The sequence below is a fragment of the Rhodnius prolixus genome, unplaced genomic scaffold (genome assembly GCF_049639745.1).
Source record: "Rhodnius prolixus isolate KJV_2025 unplaced genomic scaffold, Rpr scaffold_2, whole genome shotgun sequence".
Taxonomy (NCBI): domain Eukaryota; kingdom Metazoa; phylum Arthropoda; class Insecta; order Hemiptera; family Reduviidae; genus Rhodnius; species Rhodnius prolixus.
The window spans coordinates 39,362,206-39,380,334 of NW_027411592.1; the positions used below are offsets into that span (position 1 = coordinate 39,362,206).

The 18,129-nt window shown below is 32.9% G+C and overlaps 1 protein-coding gene across 6 annotated transcripts in view; it reads right to left on the bottom strand.

Moving 5' to 3' along the window:
* LOC141449625 (uncharacterized) overlaps positions 1 to 18,129 on the bottom strand; it is a 115,959-nt gene that overhangs the window by 19,025 nt on the left and 78,805 nt on the right. Inside the window, exon 1 of one of the 6 annotated variants that reach the window (XM_074119195.1) lies at positions 2,058 to 2,262. The exons of 4 other annotated variants lie outside the window; for them this stretch is intronic. The gene's annotated coding sequence lies outside the window, so the exon portion shown is untranslated. Of the gene's footprint in view, positions 1 to 2,030; positions 2,263 to 18,129 lie in introns of those variants that run through there. One more of the 6 variants, XM_074119194.1, reaches the window with a different exon arrangement.

Sequence of the window (18,129 nt, forward strand, 5' to 3'; positions counted from 1 at the left end):
ATAGGAAAGAATCTCTTGAGCGTGCTAAAAATTCTGATAAGTATCTATTGTATCGAGCTTTAATAGAAAACAAGGAAGATTTCGGTACTCATTGCGGGTTGAACTCAGTGACTTGTTTTAATTTATCTGATCTGAGTTTGTGGTTTAAACTCAAAGGGGAGCTCTTAAATTTAAATAGAGTCCCGTGGATGGAGAGGGATCCGGACAAGGAGTATTGCCAGGTGTGTAATCTTCGGCAGCCTGAGACTCTTTATCACTTTCTTGGGGAATGTCCAGCATTTGTTGACTCGCGAAAAAGGTTCTTCGGTTCTGATCTCATTTCTGGTAGATTTATTGTTGAATTGTTTTCCACATCAGATCGGTTATTGCTTAAATTTGCTCGTCATATTTGGGGCATAAGAAATTTAAGATTGTCAAACTAAATATCGTATGTACTCTTCACATAAGGAATGTACACTTTTTTAAGCAGTATAATTCAGAGAATTTAATAATTTTTTTTTTTTCTTTCTTTCTTTCTTTTGTCTCTTTTTGTCTCTTTTTATTTTTATGTGATCTTATTCATTTCTTTTTCTATATATTTTTTATATCTGTATTTTCTTTGTTTTTTGTGTAGAAGTTTCCTAATTTATATTTTACTTATTACATTATTGTAGATATTTTAATTTTTTTTACTTAAATTTTGCATATTACTTTGCTTCAATTGCAAATAGTTATTTTATTTTTGTATTTATGATATTGTATTTAAGACAAACTCCGGCAGACGGTCTAGCCATGCCTATTGTACTTATTTTTATATATTAGTTTTTGTATTTATTTTCTTTTGTATAAATAAAGTACTATTTAAACTAAAACTTTGGTAAGTTTTTTATTTTGTAAAACTGCTACTCCTAGTAGAATGATTTGAGAGACATGCGAAGCTTTCTATCAAAAATCCATTAGAAAATTAGAACGGTTTAACAATCTTTTATCTTTTCCAGAAAGCGCTTTTCCGCTGTGGAGAATCTCAAATGAACTGTTTCCGGTGAAGATTCAAACTTGACACGACTGTAATTGTTAGGAAGGAACACAAAGAAAAATATCACCATGAGCTTTCACTTGGGCACGGCAGAATGAAAAGCTAGAAAGTAAGATGTAGAAGTCAAAGGGTGTGCCGTTTCAACTTGGCACGATGGAGCGAGACTGAATGTGCGACCAACACCTAAAACAACCTTCGATCTATGACCGTTAACAATCTTCGACCGCTAATCAATACTAAGACAATTATTCAACAATCTTTAATTTATCGATCGTCTTCAAACGTGAAACTACAATCTGAAACCATAAATCTGCAACCGGTCTTGGGAAAGGGATTAGCTGATTGGTTAGCGAATACTGGATTCCATCGCGGAGATCACAGGTTCGAATCCAGTTTCTGACCCTGGACAGCCAGTCATGGACAATGTTATCTGTATCTAGAATACACTGTCCGAAGGCCGACAGTGCACTGAAAAAAAGCTATGGGCGCCAATAACTTCATATCTAGAAGCGCCTTAAATACAAAAAAAAAAAAAATTACCATTCACGCAAATATATTTATATTAGCCCAGTTCAGGGAAATAGTTCAGAATTCATTCACAAAGAAAAAAGAGAGCAAAGAAGGTGAAAGCCAGAACTGCATCACCAGGGATCTTTGTGGTCGTTAACCACAGTATAAAGTAGGAAACGCGACAAAATCTCAGAAACTAAGAAGGTTTAGAAATGCTTGAAAAAAGTATATCAAGTAAAAGAGAAATTCCAAAATAATAGTTTTAATCACTTAAAAATATTGTAAAGCGAAGAGCACAGTTTTTTTGGGTATCATTTACGACGTCCAAAGTAAAATTCTGGTTGACAAATAATGTTTAATTTGACCTAATTGAATTTTCTATTGAAAATTTAACAAGAGTAATAAAAGAAATAAGTTTTTTTAAAAAAGAAAGAGAATTCTATCATTAAAAAGAGGAAAGAAAAAGAATTAAAACCAGTCGGAATTCCCCACTTGTCACACTAACCTAGAAACTGGTGTACAGGTATCTAACCTATTTCCAATGGACACTTTCGGTTGGTTTACACTCCCAAACTAGATAATATGATGTTATTATGTTTTTATTCACCTTTAATTAATAACACAATCAGTAATTGTTCACACTATTGCACCTTCACTCTTATATCGTCTCATCTTTTCTTGTTATTGTTAATAATTGAAAGCAATAATATCAACGGTTCCTTCAAACAATAGGTAACAGTGTTGCCCTAAAGAAAGTTCAAGATCTTCTGCACAGGTTCTTCTTCTTTAAACATTGATTACACTCTCTTTAATCAAATAGTAAGAAAAGGTATTGTGATAGAGGTCAGATTTTGAATTGTTAGTTTTCAGAAAAAATATTTGTTCTGAGGGCCGTTGAGTCCGAAAAAGTAATTTTTACTAATTTGTTTCTGTATTTGTGTGAGCAGCATAATAACAAAGAACTGAGAATAGCAGAATGTGTTATCAGCTAATGTAGAAGCTACTTTATATAAAATATATTTTTGGATTTAACAAAATTATGTTCAAAACACTAAAGAATGACATATTTGCTGCACTAACTGTGCAAACATATTTTCAATTGCTAACAAATCTGAACATTATGATCACGAAGAAATTCTTGGAGACAATCTTCTAATAGAAGAAACATTAACTTAATAAATATATAAATAAGACATAACTGAATCCACGTCCTCAGTTTTAGGCTTTGTTATTGCTTGGAGACAAATTCAAAACAACGTGAAAAACAACAACGAATGAAATAAATTCTTACAAGCTAGCCAGAAACAATACACTTAAAGTTAAAAAAAAAAACACTTCTCTGTATTAACCAAAGAGAGCACGTCTTTGTCATCTAATTACATTTATTTAGACATATTGTCCATCTTGGCACAGTGTTACCGTTTTCCTTCCCTTTGTGGCGATATGTGCCGCATACTCAGAGAGCACTTTCTCCTTAGACTAGACGACCTACTTCTACTCTTCTTTCTACTTATTTCTTGGCATTGCGGAAATAAGAACCATTTACAAGTAATCTTTAAATAGTAACCTTTTTCTACGGTTGTTTGTTTAATATGTTGCAGTAGCCGCGTTAATTAATAAATAATAATTAATGATTTAAACAGACTTTATTTTTTATCAAAAGCTTTTCGTAACAAAATTTTGGAATTAGATTTCAGACGAATCAACGCGTACCACTATTTTTTTGAATAGTTTTTCTGGTTTCGGGATGTTTTGAGATCAAGATTACCAAAAGTTCCCCAATAAGTCTTTCCAAAACCATCGTAAAACTAAATAAAAGGCAAAATAAAACTCGGTTCTTCTTTATAAAATATTTAGTTATTATTACAATTTCAATTGAATAAAGACATTTTTTTAAAAAAGACCGAATTCATTTTAACGAAGATATGAATAAGTGTATAAGAAGGTTTCCCCAAGTATAATATATACCTATACTTTCTACATATACTTCCTTTACCACTCAGTATTCGGTATCTCCAATGGCGTCTATAGTGAGAGTATTGTCTATAGTGACATTCTCTCGATAGAAATCATTAGCCGTGAGGAGTCAGATTCACAGTTATTTAAGACTTCTTAAGTATGAAGTTCTTCCCGGTGACTCATAGTTTAAGATTAAGAACAATTATATGAATCAAGGATCTTATTAGTTCCGGTTTATAAGAAAGTTCTCCATCCGGTTACTATACCTGATTATTATATTTCTGCGAACCGTCTAAATGATTAAATGTTTTGAGTTAAATTTAAATAAAATTACGCTGTATTGCAAAATGATTTACTTTCTTCTATTATTTGACAATAAGTGAATGCTTGGTTCACATTGTCTCATTTTTAAAACTATTTCTTTACAAGTACTGAATGTTTTATACCCTTATCCGGGTTAAAGTACTTCTGAAACATTTACAATACTTTGTTTTACTGCAATTCATTTAAATAGAAATTTGTCAAATTTTATTCAAACAATGAATTTTTAAACGTTTTGTTGTTCTTATCATAAATTTTGTGATGAAAGAGGTTTGCAGTAACATAATTAGTTTACGATAATTGAATTATTTTCAACCAGAGAGCAGCTCCGTAATCAAACCCTATTAAACATTAAATAAACCCTAAAGTACCCCACTAATTTGTTTATTACATAAAAAAAAGTATCAGAGAGGCGATATTGGACCCGTTTTCGCAGAACTTCCGACAAGGGTGGATGAAATTCTTAAATCCATGGAAGAAGTATCAAGGTCTAAGAGAGAAGAATTACAAAATAAAACTTCTGGACTGGAGGGTCTTGCAGCAGACCAGCTCCTCGTTTAGTTGGACTTGGTATTATGCTAAAAAGACATGGAATGAAAAAGTAGTTGCGACGGATTTAATTCGTACTAGACAGGTACACCTCGTTAGTGAAAAATGTAATTCTGTATGCTCCGTCAGCAAAGTTTTGCAATGTGCTAAATGCAACTATAATGGGATTTTGGGGGTGCCTGACCGAAATAGTTCCTCAAAGAATTCCAAACGCCATCAACAGGAAGTCAGTCGTAGCGAGAAAGATTTTCTCTAATGGAATAGAAGAGAGAAGGCTCTTTTATGGTTTGGACTTATTCCAAAAATGGATGATTTACGCCTTCCTGGAGAAGTGTTTAATAGGCCACTACCTGGCAGACAGAAGATAGAGAGTCCAATTGATAGCTGGATGGCAGAGTATGCGAGACAATTACAGCGAGGGATGTAGTATGGAGGCAATGCTTTGGACCGGGCACAATGGTTATTGGGCTAGCAACCCTCATTAGAGAGATATCTTAAGAGACAAGAGAAATAAAGAACCTAAAGCGACACCAAATTTTTTTGTATCGTAAAAGGGAATTATTCTTTGAAGCCGTTTTGGGAATATATCTTATCCAAAAAATGCCTTCTAAAAAGCCTTAAATTTCATTTTTGAGTTTCAGATGCCTCAATATTTGTTTAAATTTGGGTTCACTGTAATTGAAACGTTTCCTTGGAAATTTAATTTATTAAATTTAACTTTTAAGTTAAATATGTAGTAGCCAACAAACAAACAAAAAAAAAAAAAAAAAAAAAAAAAAAAAAAAATATGTAGTTGGGTATTAACTAACTCTATTCTAAATTATTCCTAATTTAGAATTATGATTACAACTGTTGAAAGTAAGTAACCAGAAAATTGCTAGAGGATCCATTAATTAAGAACCAATTAATTAAACAAACGATTAAATTAATCATAAAACTATGAAAAAAATAAGTTTTACTTATCAATATTACGTGGGTGAGTGATTAAAACAAAGGACAGCTCCAATCCACTAAACTCGCCAAATTTCTACACTTAGAGACCATTTATTATAATCATTAAATTTACGTTTATTTTATTATTTACATTAAAAGAATAGCGCTATAAAGTAATCCTATTTGTCAATCGCAATTTTTCATTTTATTCAAAACGAAGAATTGCTCTGCTAGATGATAAATCCATTTCTTCACCAAATCCACATTGTACTTATCATGTAGAATAGAGATCCAGGTGCATTACGGTGAATCGTAACTAACCTGGATATTAAGTAAGGTTCTGCAACTTGAATTGCACACAACAGCATGTGCCACCAACTTGTAGATCAAGAACTTTTTTTTTTCCTGCAGATTAGAGTCTCTACATTAAACTTAAAACTTTCAAGTTAACGTACTGTAAACTGTGTAGAAAATAACTTCAATAAAAGAAAAATTTGGCAATCAATGATGATAAATAATGTATTATTTCATCAAGGTTAACAACATATTCTAATCGTGATGTTTTGAATGAGGTGATTGCTGACTTCTTGTGCTATCTCAGGCTAAACGTTTTGAAAGTAACGACATAATAAATTATTCCAATATAGGCAGTTACTTTTCTTTACGTTATCATCATTATCATTAATATTATTAATATTATAACAGACATCGCATCGGCAGATTTTGGCATGGTATTTGAGAGTTACATTTTATTTGAGGTCCCGTTCAATATAATTGAAGTATTTTCATTTTTTCGTTTACAAGGTGAGTAATTTAATTGGGTAAATCCAATTTTATGTAAAATCATCAAACAATCTAGATAACTACATATTTCTTTAAAGTACGGAAAATTCTTCAAATCTGTAAATAGGTACTGTGAGAAGTTACGAAGATATAATCGTACGAGTGCTTCAAATGTTTTAGTTAAATGCATTCGTTCGCTGGTTTATTTTTTTCTTTGTTGAGTCAAAATACATGTTTATAGTCTAATAAAATGTGAAAATATAATAATAATACGAGGGTCGTTTGAAAAGTCCGTGCAAAAATAAAAACTACTTAATTTTTTGGGGTAAACCTTTTTTATTTTTCAACATAGTCTCCTTTTAGGCTTATACACTTCGTCCAACGCTGCTCTAGTTTGTTGATCCCTTCCGAATAATAGGATTTGTCCAAGTCTGAAAAATAGCCATTCGTTTCTGCAGTTACCTCCTCGTTTGAATAAAATCTTTTTCCCGCCAGCCATTTCTTCATATTGGGGAACAAATAGTAGTCCGAGGGAGCCAAGTCTGGAGAATAGGGGGGATGTGAAACGAGTTGGAACCCTATTTCCATTAATTTTGCGACCACAACTGCTGAGGTGTGAGCTGGTGCGTTGTCGTGATGGAAAAGGACTTTTTTGTGGGCCAATCGTGGGCGTTTTTCTTGCAGCTCGGTTTTTAAACGGTCCAATAACGATGAATAATATGCACCTGTAATAGTTTTACCCTTTTCCAGATAGTCGATGAGGATTATTCCTTGCGAATCCCAAAAGACAGTCGCCATAAACTTTCCGGCCGAAGGAACGGTCTTCGCCTTTTTTGGCGCAGATTCCCCCTTGGTAACCCATTGTTTAGATTGTTCTTTGGTCTCAGGAGTGTAGTGATGTATCCATGTTTCATCCACAGTGACGAAACGACGGTTAAAGTCCTGCGGATTCTTCTGGAACAGCTGCAAACCGTCCTTGCAACACTTCACACGATTTCGTTTTTGGTCAAGCGTGAGCAATCGCGGCACCCATCTTACGGATAGCTTTGTCATGTCCAAATGTTGATGCAAAATATTATGTACCCGTTCATTCGAGATGCCCACAGCACTAGCAATCTCACGCACCTTTACTCTTCTGTCATCCATCACCATATCATGGATTTTATCAATGATTTCTGGAGTAGTAACCTCAACAGGGCGTCCAGAACGTTCAGCGTCACTTGTGTCCATATGGCCACTCCGAAAATTTTGAAACCACTTATAAACTGTTCTAATCGAAGGTGCAGAGTCACCATAATGTTTATCAAGCTTCTCTTTAGTCTCCTGAGGCGTTTTGCCTTTCATAAAGTAGTGTTTAATCAACACACGAAATTCTTTTTCGTCCATTTTTTGAAAATCACTCGACTTCCTCGATTCAAACGAATGCCAAACACAAAGAAATAAACCGATCTGGCTGAAACTTGGTGTGTGTTCTTCCAAGAGATGCTACTAACTAAACATAACCTCGATACGCGCCAGTGGTGCTATCTCTCTGACTTTGCACGGACTTTTCAAACGACCCTCGTAGAGTGTGAGAGACTGTAAAACCTCTAAGTTCATTAATTATTCTAAGATACTTCATTTATTAATTGAACAAAATTTAAAAATGTACAAAAACATTTCTATGGCTCGACATTGTTGTTTAAACAAACGTTTCTTACCCAATAGTTTAAAAACCACAGACAATGTCATGAACGTTGGTCTTCTCAAGCAGGTCACCTACCTTTTGGTTCATTAGTTTCTAACCAGCAAAAACTAATCGTGTCAATTTTCTCCTATAATACTGCATCACTGATTAATGAAACTTTATTTCAAAAAGAATCAGGTCAAAGAAATGCTATAAATAATTTGGACACTACTTTTTGCTTTGCTCTAATCTAGACAGGTTATATTTATAGGGCTTTCTTTTAACTTTCAAAAACAAAAAGTTTCGGCTACTTTTTCTTCAAGTAACTTTAGTAACATCTGCAAACATAACATTCACAACTTGGTCAATAATTGTAAGAGTAGAAATCCACTTTAGAAATTATAATACCTAAAATTTTCTCTTGCATTTCAAGCAGCAAACAGTGTAAGCTGTACTTATTTGCAAATCAAGTTTGCAAGAAACCATTTCAGGTTCGTGAAGTATCTTTCTTAAACAATATAGAGGGACTTTATATAAATCACGCAAACTTCTACACGTTGATTAATCTATAAAAAAGATGCTGCAAAAGAAATCTGATTTGTAAATCAATGCAAAAAGTCTTTAATTTTTTGAACGGACATTGTGCTTCGTAGAACGTTTGATTATAGAATAAAGCTTCGATTCTGAATAAGCAAAAAAATATGCAGAGGGAAGGTGAAAGAAAGTGAGACGACACGCTTGTCCATCTAGAACGCAAACTCTTGATTCTTTTTTTCAAAAAATGAATGCCCGAATCTTGCACCACTTCTGGTTGCTCATAAATCGAAGACATTAATCAATAGATATGGATTTTTATTTACAAATTAATAGTAAGAATGCTGAAAACACAATTCTGAACAACGTGTAATGGTGATTGCTGTCAAAGTTCTAAACCCTTAAAATGCAATAATAATAATAATAATAATAATATTAATAATAATAATAATTCCAGCTTAGATTTTCTCTTCCTAGGAGCTTCTTACAGCTCACTGTCCGGTGATGGACAGTGTTGTCTGTAACGAGAGAACACTGTCTGGAGGCCGGCAGCGCACTGGAAAAAGCTCCGAGCGCTAATAACCTTAGATGTTGACACGCCTTAAATCATCAAAATAATAATAATAATAATTCCGCGTAACCCTCAGGTTCGAGTCTAAGTTGTCTACCTTTAGATCTTCTCTTCCTAGGAGCCCTTGCAGCTCACTTTTCGGTAAATGACAGTGTCAACGAGAGAATGACAATTAATTAGAGAACAAGAAACCACGGTTAGGGGCGAAGCTTTTTATTAAATGGTTTTCTTAAATTGAAATCTATTAAACAGTTAATTTAAGAATTTAGTAGTAAAGTATGTTTGCTAATCGCCTCCATCCTTAACACCTAATTTTGGTAGTTGGATGTAAAGCTAGCTAAAAAAAAATAAGCGTTACTTTACTGTATTCGAGAACATTCAAGAAGTTGGCATTGCATCGAGAATGCTCTGGTGTCAAAGATCTCAGATGTTAACACGCTAAAATTAATAATAATATCTAATAACAGGTGATAAAGTAGAAACAATTCTTTTATCAAAACTAGAATACAATACATTCAAAGAGTTCTCCATTTTTCTCTGTTTAAAATTAGCTCTAACTGTGATCCAGTTTCCTATTTTGTTATTATTCTCATGCAATTTTCGTCACTTTTTGGCTGAAATTTAGACGAAGCCAACCATCTGTCTGTTTCGATATAAGTTTTATGTTATCAAATATCTATGGATTTATTAACAAAGTCTCTGGTTTAGAAATACAATGCTGAGAAGCTTGAGGACTTAATTTCTACTATCATAAGTAATAAAAAAAAACTTGTATTGTCTAATTTGGGAGGACTACTGACGCGCGCTTGATTCCAGCGTAACAGACGAACAATTTAATAGGGTCGCTAATGAAATAAAGGCTAGAGAGGCATTAAAGGAGGTCTAGTGGAGTTATTTCCATATTAGACATTCTAGCAATAACATACGCTTGTCTTAAACCAGCACTGTAACTGCGCCAACATAACGGCAAACTAATTGTGTACTCAAATCAAGAAAACCATTACCTCAGCCTGAATCTTTCTTAATACTTTTTGCTTCTATAAGTAGAAGATCATTCATCTCATTTACTTAAAAATTCATCACTTAAACATCCTTCAGCATGTCACCACAATTTTCACTTCTGAGAACTATGTTCTTTCGAGACACTTGTCACTTAACAACAAATGTTACAGCGAATTCAAGCTTACTGCAATTTTTAGCCTTTCATACTTTCCATAGTAGCTGAGAAAGAAACATTGAACTCAATTTATTAAAAAAAGCTAATCTAATTCGAATTTAGATTAATATACTAATATGCATAGATTTAGTTTGAAAATTAAGGATAATTTCCTGCAATAGAATAATTCAATGTTCTCATTTTAACGTTAATTCCTAGAAAGTCATTTCATGTTTACAAGTTCCATTCCCAACAAAGGGAAAATCAGAAAATGAACAATAACAAAAACTTGTTGCTAATGAATTGTTCTACATTTTAGGCGTATGTTGTTTCCTTTCACTACATCCGGAACCAGAATGTCTGAAACATTTGTTTTGATGATGCTGTACAAACGGACTTTTAACATTTTAACTATTCGACATAAAAATTTCGATCATGTTTTGTTTATATTTTGTAGATCCACACGCAACGAAGTGTTCGGCAGCTGGGAGGCCTAGCTAAAAGTGACATAAGCAAACTGTTCTCTGGCAAGAAACGTAATCACTAGTTTCGATGTTTAAGAAAAAATCAAAATTCTTGATAGTGTTGAAACATGGGATTCCTGGTAGCAGAAAAAATTCTTACAGCACAGCTTTTTTGGCCAACCAATCACCTCTCTTATTTCCACTGCATGACATTTTGCCCAAAATTTTGGAGAATCTAAATATTTTCAGATTTTTATTACAAAAACTGTTTACGTACTTTCTGTTTGAATTTATATGTTCTAGTTGTATCCAGATCATTGACTGCATTACTATTCGAAGACTGGTCGTGTCTAGTGGTGCTAACATAGATATGTTATGTCGCTTGAAAAAAATCAAAATATTCTGTAGTAAAAACGCCATCCGCGACTGATCTTTTACTGATTCATTTATCTATAACCAATTCCTGCTTCTTTGGGCGAGCTTTATTATTATTATCGTGTATCAAGGTTGGCGATATAAGCAAGCATTGTATGTGAAGTTGTTGAAAGTTGGATAACTTTTTAAGCCAAATATGAGATCATTATCCACTACGACAACGTTAGGTCGGCGGTTCTTTGCTATCTAAGAAATTATGACTGTCTCTTTCCATAAGATTTTTTTTTGTTGCGTTTATTGATGCTACAATCAGCGCGTTAGCGCTATAAGTAATAATGATAATAACAGAGCAACAAATGATAAGGTAACGAGTGGAGAAGTTATCCAGTGGTTACACCCCAAAACATTAGACTGTTAGTCGTCACTCTCTTCACTTGAGAGGAGATCACGAGGCCACTGTCTTTTAAGACGTCTTGTCGGGTTGTCAGATAGAGTTCTAGAAGAAAGATTTTTAGCTAGAGGATTTATATGAGATTGCAGCCTGAAGGTGAGTTTTTTGAACCGTGTTTTAGCAACTTGTGTGATAAAAGTAATGTTAAGGTCAGTGTGTATAGTCCAGGTTGGAAACATAAAATGGAGCGTGCACAATAGTTCGAAGTATTTTAGATTGAAGGGATTGAATCCTTTGGAGATTGGAGCGTTTGGTTGAACCTCTCTATTCCATACGCCCATATGGGTTTCAAAATAGAAGTATAAATCAGTCTTTTGTTGTCCAGAGAGAGTTTAGATCTATCGTCTAAGAGTCTTTTAAGTAGTCGATAGCGTCTGTTTAGTTCTGTTCTTTTAATTATAGTGTGGGGTCCATAAGATATAAATTTTCTATTTAATTATAAGCTTGCACAGAAACACCTGTATCAGCAAAGGTACCTTGTACAGGTTTTAACCGTAAGGTTTTTGTGAAATTAAATTTTCGTTTATGTTTAGAGGTTTATCTACGATAGTTATCTTGTAATTGGAAGACTAATTTAGTTAAATTTAATAAGTTTCCTTTCTTTTAACTTTGTTTTTAACCAGTAAATTGTTAATTTTGACATTTAATTCTACATTTACTAGATAAGAATAGACATAATTGGTGTAATAATTGTTTTATTGTGTCTATCATAAAATAACGATATTCTATTTCGCTTTCAAATAATAATAAAAAAAACTATGAGAAACATTAAATGCGAAAAGTCATAAAGAAATTCAAGAAAATAGCCTGTTCCAGATAAAAGTGGCTCAGCATGGTCTACCAAGCTTGGCGACATGTGTCCTATTGAATTTATTATTTGTTCCATTCTACAGGAAACAAATCTGAGTAAATAATCTTAATTCTCTAATTTTTCTAGATTTTTCTTTATTTCCTGCAACTTTTTTTATGCCCTCATAATTAATGGGAAATTTAATGGGTGACTTCAACTGATTTTCCATGAAACTAACTTTCCTATTTTCTGCCCTCCACAATTGTTGGGATAAAAAAAATGAAATATTTCAAGATTTCTTTTTGAATAGAAAGTTCAGTAAATTGTTTTAACACATTTTTTTTTTCGATCGTACAAACTATAGAAAATAAGGAAATGCAATAGTATGATCATGACTAGTCAAGGACTCAACAACGCTGAATACTTGGAAGAGCGAAATCGCATATAAAAGAAAGCATGATGCGAAAAGGATGCAATGGAAGACTTTAGATTGGGTTTTTTTAATAGAGTTCTACATGTCCAGGAGGGTCTCAGGAGAGATTTGCTAAGTTTGTGGCGTAGCTTGGGTCCTACTAAACCTCTAAGTAGACCTTATCTCTTGTTTAGTTCCTGTCTCCATTTAATTATATGTGTTTTTTCTTAGTTAATTTTCTTATGATGTAGACTTATGAGGAGGATTTTCTGGTAAAAGTGTGAAGTGCATTTTGTTTTCCGAAGAACAAGAACCTGAGCCAAACCAGTTTTTTTCACTGACTCAATATGTTGTAGATTCGTTTTATGGCATCCAAATTTAGGATTAGATTTATTTCTTTATTTATTTATTATGTTTGATTAGATTTCTACATTCTACATTTGATGGCGTTATCAACTTGGATTAATCGTGGCGATAATAGTCCGCCAAATTTGTTTGGTTTTTATGTTTTGGAACAAATTATTTGTAAGTTCTTATTTTATTTGATTAGAAATAGCATCGAAAATCTCGCATTTTCTTATTGTCCTTCTTTGAACATTTATAAGGTAAGAATTATGCTACCAAATACGTTCACTATTATTTGGCATTATCTTTCATCGATTTACTGCTTTTAATAAAACAACTTGTTCAAATTTTAATTACTCTCATTTAAGAAAGGTTAACTTAAAAGGTTGAAAGGTATCCTAGCCTAACAACACGAACATTACTTACAAACCAACCGTCTATGGCTACATTTATGCAGAATCACTGATATATTTGGGATCAATAGTTCTTTTAGATCGCTGCGAATATGTTTTTTAGCTGCACCTTTACAATCTAGCTACGGCTTGAGTATCCAAAGAGCCATATGAAAATTTCAAAAAAGTGAAAATTGATATCAGAGAAGTGTGGTACTTTGAGTTAAGGAGTTTAGGTTAAAACTTAAAGGTTTTAAGAAGTAAATCTTCCTAATCAATACATTACCCAATATAATTAGAAATTCCAATAAATTGTTCTTTAATAATTTAAAAAAATTATAATTTAAAACAGATTTCATTCAAAAATTAGTTTTTTAAATCTTTCTCAAAGAAAATTAGAGCTGTATTTTTGTTCGTATTTTTAAATTAGATGATTGAGAGCTGTGAGAATTCACATTCCTTTGTCAAGAAGGTATTTATTATGTTTCATTGTGAGCACTTAATATTATGAATAAAAAACTTTGTTGTTATTATTTTATTTTACTTAATGAATATTTTACAATGCATACTTGGGGAACTGACCGTGGGACAGAATTGCACTGATTGCTGGGAGGTACAAACAAAAATAAATAATTTACTTCTATCTCTGGCTTCTTGATCGTGGTCAATTTTATTTTTGAAATACATAGATAATAATTAGGAGGAGTGATCATAGTGTGCAAAATTGATTTCTCAAGTTTCTGCGAATACTTCAGGTGAAATGAAGTATCTATTCAAGAGTGTGCTAGCATTTCAATGCGTAACGTTTGAACTTTTGAACCAAGGGTAATTCGTAACTGAAAATTTACTTAATTTTATAGTTTTCTCCTCTCATTATATCCCCTCTCTTACTTTCTCCTCCACCCCTCTGTCTTTCTTTCTTTGTGAGGAGAAAATTGTAGCCTTCCTTTGGGTCAATGAACACCGTCCATTACTTTTATTCAGAGAGAACTTTGTATTGTTTCCTCTTTCCAAAGTGTTTTTATCTTTAGTTTTAGAATTAGTAGTATGGCACAAACATTTAAGGCAGTTTTATTTCCAACTACTAAATGAGGTGTCGTGGGCCGAGGCGAGTAGCAAACGACTTTACTGGTAAATTCTAACATTAACCATTGAATAAAATCCAAGGCCTAGACCTAAACCCCCTACGACAATACTTCTTTAATCTCTGCATGAAGTTTCTGAAGATATTTAATTTACCATTACTTGGTTTTGAGTAGGTATCATTCTCTACTCAATAATATCATGGGATATTCGACAAGATTGCTTTAGAAAAGGCTGTACGAAGGATCACTATTTTTAGAGTAATAATCAACTCTTCGGACACCTGAGACGTCAATGAATGACAAAAATATCTTACTCAACTTCTGGTATTCAAGATTCTTTGAAATGGAAACAGTTTTCTGTTCGCTTCATCACATTCCAACCAACCAAATATATGGGGACCTTAGTGACGGGTACAACACGATTCTTCTACCTTATTTCACTCGATACACCATTTCCAGCGGACTGCAGTAATGATTCACTCTCCCGAGTGGTTGTTGAGGCGATATTTTAAACAAGAAGATTGTAGGATTGAAGGGGAATTAATGAAACATCGAGAATTTACATTTTGCTTGGTTGGTGTAATGAAATTTTAAATTATTTATGAAAGAAAAATGTATACTGAAATATGATGGGAACTTTTCAAATTGATTTCCGTTTGAAATCAAACATTCAGTTTCACTCTACATAAGAGTTATTGATTTTCATGAGCGAAAACAAAAATTGAGCGTGTGTCACTTCTTGTTGGATGAATGATGAACTAGAAGGCCTAAATCGAGAATAGACCACACTCAAATATTTTATCGATTTGAGAAAAATGCAAGCGTTCCTCCTAATTTTATTCCTAACACAAGTTCAGATACCCAAGAATTCAAAATCTAAGTTCCCATGAAAAGCATCACTTTCAGCAAGGAATGATTTTTCTCGAGTTATATTTTTGAAAAAAGTTTTTTTGGGTATCTATTCTGTAAAACCATTTGGCTTAGAGACTTAAAACACGAAATTTGTTAATAATAATAGCACAGGGGCAATATTAAAAGAGGGTTCCCCTTATTTAAGAAAGTTATTTGACTTTTTGAAGAGTAATAACTTGTATAGTAAAATTTAGTTCAGTTAGGTTAGGCTAGGTTAGTATACATTAAGCGAGGAGTGGAATATCGAGTACAATCCTCCAGAGTGAATGTAGAAAGCGTGTATGTATTAGTAAGAATGTATTTATTGGTATGAATGTACTTGCTGGTATAAATGTATTTATTAGTAAAAATGTATTTATTGATATGAATGTACTTGCTGGTATAAATGTATTTATTAGTAAAAATGTATTTATTGATATGAATGTACTTGCTGGTATAAATGTATTTATTAGTAAAAATGTATTTATTGATATGAATGTATTTTCTAGAATGAATGTATCTTCTGGTATGAATGTATTTATTTAGTTAGTGCTTAGGTAAACTGATTTAGCAAGCAATCCCCTGCTATTAGCTAGAGAATGGCGCGAAATGTTAGGCTGACTTCTCCCCGTCGTCGGATGCGATGGTAAAGAGAGTAAGTCAAGACCATCATACCATACCTCCTTAGCTCCCTCCGCCTTTGACCATCCAAAGGCGTTGTCTCGGATGCTGGGTATTTTGGGCAAGCGCCATTCTAGTTCAAGTGGAAAGGAATGAGTGTGAGGCGCTAATAACCTTGCAGTTGATGCGCCAAAAAAAAAAATAAATAAAAAATAATAATAATAATAGCACAGAAACACTTTCTAGAAAAGAACCAGGTATCAAATACGGCTTAGACAGTGTTTTTTGTACAGGCAACATTTTTGAAGTACAATTTTAGCTGTTTGCCGATAGATTTTCTATTCTAGAAGTAAAAGAAACCGCAAATCCTTCAACTAGAGAACAATGTCCGTGTCCGGCAGTGGACTAAATGCCTGCAGACGCAAATGATAGGAGTAGACTTGCCTTAATTAAAAATACTAATAATTATTATTGTAGCTACCATACACCTTTTTAGATAACAGACTCATCTGAGTGGAAAGGTAAGTTATTCAGAATTTAGAATGTTTTAGGTATATTATTTTTATATAACTGGCAGCTTTTTGTGCAAAAAAATTATATGGCTGTTACTTGTGGAGCTAAATAATGAATAAAGCAAACGAAAACATAAATTATATTCAAAATATTTGAATTTTTAGGGCACCAATCGACTTAAGATCGTGAAGAACTCCCCAATTATCGAGAATCAGTTAGTTAGTCGCAAACCGTTAGTCCTTCAAAGAAATATTTACATCCTCCACTTTATGTTTATATCCTTTATAAATCTCTTCATTTAACTATCTCTCTGATGGTCATTCAAGGTTAAAGTTCATGGCGAAAGTTTTCTGAAACTCTTACCTTCTCAAGGAACATTTAATAAATGTTTTCCATATTCGTAATTTATTTTTATAATAAGTTTCACTAAAAGATAAGTAAATTCAGAAAAGTTCCAAAATTTACTTTAAAATACTGTTTATTTATTTTTTTTAATAGGATATCTGTACTAAAACAAGAATACTTTCTCCAATAAAACAGGAACAACAGACCCACACAAAATAGTTTTCCAAAGTGTACTAATGGGAAAATGACCGGATGTTACGAAATCAAAACAGAGTTGATAAAATGATAGTTCAATGTTTCATAAGTCACACTGAAAATTATGGGGATTTATTATTGTATTATTTATTATTGATCTTTTCGAGGCCCAGATGTTTTCATTGCTACCATTCATTTTTTTAAAAAAATGTAACAGATTTTTTTCCTTGTTGACTGATTTTAATAGAAAATTATTTAGTTAACTTAGGTATTATTCGAAAATAAGCAGAAACTTCACTTTCATTGGTGATATCCATTTTGAGGTCACTACGTTTTAAAGAAATCGTTTTTACAAATTGATTTGTGCATTGTGTATGATCAGTTTGGTTGCCCGCGCCCTTATTGTGCCAAAATTCGAACTTCTTAGTGAGTCCCTTTATTTCACTCATCCAACTCGAGACTGGAGAATGGTAAAACCGCTATCACTATCAATCACTCCCATACGATGCCCTTACTAAAAGAAAGTGAGATATCGTCACTTTGAGTATTGTCAATGAGCTTAGATAGTACAACAATAGCGCACTATTCTAGCTCCGAAAAAGTTAATTTCTTAAGCAGTCAGCTCATGACACTTAAGAAGTAGGAAGTAATGGTCAAGAAGTTGATACAACCTCCCAAAAAAAATATTGACAACAACCTATAGAAGTTTGTGTGTACAGTTCTGCTTTCTTGGGAGCTCTAAATCAATTTTTTGCCGGAAGTCGAATGGAAAAAAACAACTACTTCTACAATACATCAATTTCGCGTAAACATAGATGGAACTTCATTAAGCTTTTTGTTCTTAGTTGTTTTCTATCATCAAACTTGTAATTTCTCGTTTCTGATGTGTTTTCTTCAAGAAAATAATATTTTTGTAGTTATTAATTCACCTAATCATACATTTTGCTGGCTCTACAGTGTTTATAATGTCAAAGAAAACTCCCTGATTTTAAGATTCTAATTGTCAGCAAAAAATTAAAATAAAATAAATGTACTTTTCTAGATAAGATCTATAAAAACTTGATTCCATCTTTTTGGCTGCAGCAACCACAGATCTTAGGCTTTAGCCTTCACTATACTGTTTAGATTTCAATTTAGAAAAGCGGCAACAACCCACTGTATAATTCATTTTCAACTCAGATTTCAGATTTGTTGGAGGACCCCCCAGAGATATTCTGTGAAACTGAGAATACAAGTTTGTTTACATAGTTTCC